Source organism: Montipora foliosa, chromosome 5, assembly GCF_036669935.1.
Source record: "Montipora foliosa isolate CH-2021 chromosome 5, ASM3666993v2, whole genome shotgun sequence".
Classification (NCBI taxonomy): Eukaryota; Metazoa; Cnidaria; class Anthozoa; order Scleractinia; family Acroporidae; genus Montipora; species Montipora foliosa.
The window spans coordinates 35,570,474-35,572,973 of record NC_090873.1 but is presented as its reverse complement, the minus strand read 5'-3'; the positions used below and the strand labels follow the sequence as shown (position 1 = coordinate 35,572,973).

At 40.0% G+C, this 2,500-nt stretch overlaps 1 protein-coding gene across 1 annotated transcript in view; it reads left to right on the top strand.

Annotated features, from left to right (window-relative positions):
- The window catches only part of LOC138004064 (uncharacterized), a 13,829-nt gene extending 12,064 nt beyond the window's left edge, over nt 1-1,765 (top strand). The window contains exon 5 of the mRNA XM_068850461.1: nt 1-1,765. This exon is cut by the window's left edge and continues 716 nt beyond it. The gene's annotated coding sequence lies outside the window, so the exon portion shown is untranslated.
- Nucleotides 1,766-2,500: the final 735 nt, after the last annotated feature.

Sequence of the window (2,500 nt, the reverse complement as noted above, 5' to 3'; positions counted from 1 at the left end):
AAACGGTTTCGCGCCCTAAATAAGACGTGAACTATAAGTGCGCATGCCTGTCACCTGCGTGACGACAACAACAACATGGTCATTTTATTGACGAGTCACCCAGGCAAAAAAATGGCTTTCCAGTCAGGCTCAAAAACACCATCATCATTATCATCATCATCAGTCCTTTTTGCGCCATGGGACGCATAAGGCCTCTACAGTCTCTCTCCAGCGGGAGCGGTCTTGTGCCACCTTTCGAATTTCACTCCAGGTCAGGTGCATGGACTTCAAAAACACCAACAAAACAGAAAAACACTTGGACTTTGGTGGAAGAGAAAGAGTTCCCTTTGCCGGGAACTGGCAATCGCCGAACAACTTGATAACTGCGTGAGAAGCGCCGGTGTAAGTTTTTTTTTTTTTTTTATAATCAATTGAATTGAAAGAGTTTTCAATTCGCAACTTTGCGGATGAAAAGTACAAAAGGTGGTAACTGTGAATTAACAGTTATTCTTCGAGGGCGTGCTAGATTTATAAGACGCGAACCATTTATACCAGATGTTCGCGTCTTATGTAGGACGCGAGCGTATAAATGTTAATGGTACAGTTCGCGTCCTATTTAAGACCATCGTTGCTGAGACGCGTCTTATTTTCTCCCGTATAAATGGCCCTATTGTGTCTTAACACAAATATTGCAGAGTTATTTTGACACTAACTGTCATGGACAACGTCGTTTCTGGCCAAGCGTTGCAAACGAAAGAAATCAAATAGGCCTTCAAAGCAACTACACGTCGCCGAGTGCCAAATAGGCGTGGTTTTGATGAAAATATGGCTCAAACGTTTTTTTTTTTTTTAATGAAAGAATGGCACGCCCTTTTTCTAACTAAAACTGAAAGCAATCGCGCGATTACCGGCAACACTCCTTTAAAAACTACTTTATTTGTTGCGGATAAATTATGGTCCAGTGGGAGCCTCGTTCTTCGAATTTGCTCAGATTTAGGCTGTCGTGTTTTTGAAGTCTAGCGATATCTTTAAAGAAGGCAAACACACGCATCTTTTACGGCAAATCAGTGCTAGCTACCAAGTTGCAGAGTGTGCGTTGCCAGAAGTTTCTTTTTTCTCTCAGGTAGAGAGTAAGGAAGTGCTTTATGAGATTAAATTTTGGAGTTCAGTTTTGAGTTCACTTTAGCCGCATTATTAAATTGACTTCAAGTTTGACATCTTGTTTATATGTAAAAATACACTATTCACTATAAAAGTATGAGAGATAACAAACACCTTTTCTTACAGTCAAACAGAGAGTGAATAGATAAGAATCCATGGATAGAACCTTCCCTTGGAGCCTTGCCATCTCTTAAAGTAAAAACACAACCTATCTCCCAGGGCCTTTCCCAAAACGAAGGGAATGGTCCTGGGAACGAGGTTGATAAAGTAAAGTAACTGGATTATTTTATTGCAATCCATGCTCACGGTGACCGGTGGTGACCTTGCAATAGCCTCACTACCTTTCACGTGCTGGTCATGTAACAGTTGTCACCCAACAAACAACTTAAATATCAAGCATTGCTGATTTGCAGCTGTTTTATCGACCGATAACTAACCCAGGAAACTTGAAAGATTAAATGCTGAATTTGAAGCGAACATTTGTAAATACGCACGAAGTAGGTGCCCAGTGGTCACAACAGAACTGTGAAGGACTGTTTCAGATTACACTGGATTTAACGTAGAATGCCCCCGATTTGTGAATAAATCATAAGAGTTAGAGAAGTGGTTCTAATGTGTTTGGTCTCAGAGCGTGTATTTAATAGAAATAGCTTTAAAGACATTATTTTTTTACCAATTTACCATTAATTCTAGCTCGTTTTTACAGCGCACCTAACCTCAGAATTTTTTGCTATGAAAGAGAAAGATACTGGGCCCGGTTGTTCGAAAGCCGGTTAACCTAATCCAGGATTAGCGTGAACTTTGGTTTCATTTTTTCAACTTTTTGGTGAAAATTTCTTTTGCTTATTTTCGTTTTTCAAGATTGACTTCCTCTAATGTTAAGTCTTGCCGAATATCAGCGTGGAACAGCATTTGCGAGTAGAGAAATAAACTCCTTGGTTAATTTTTAATCTGGGATTAGCGTTAATCGGCTTTTGAACAACTGGGCCCTGGTGTTCATTTGTCCCATGGCCGAGGCAGTGAGAGGCATGGGCCTATTCCTTGGATGACGTCATAAACTACTTTGCATTATAATAGACCTCTTTAGCTTGTACATTTTGTTTTCCCATTTCAGACCACGTGATGTTACTCTAGGGAAAACTTTCTTTCAAATGTCGTCCTATGCACGTGAATATGTATGCATAACTTATGAAAAAACAAAAGGAAAATTTCCTTGAGAACATCACGTGGTCTGAAATGGGAAAACAAAACGTACAAGCTAAAGAGGTCTATTTTGAAAAGAACTTAGGCAATGTAAATTAGTTCTTGACGTCATTGAAGAAATAGACCCATACCAATCACTTGCCTGGCCGTGGGACAA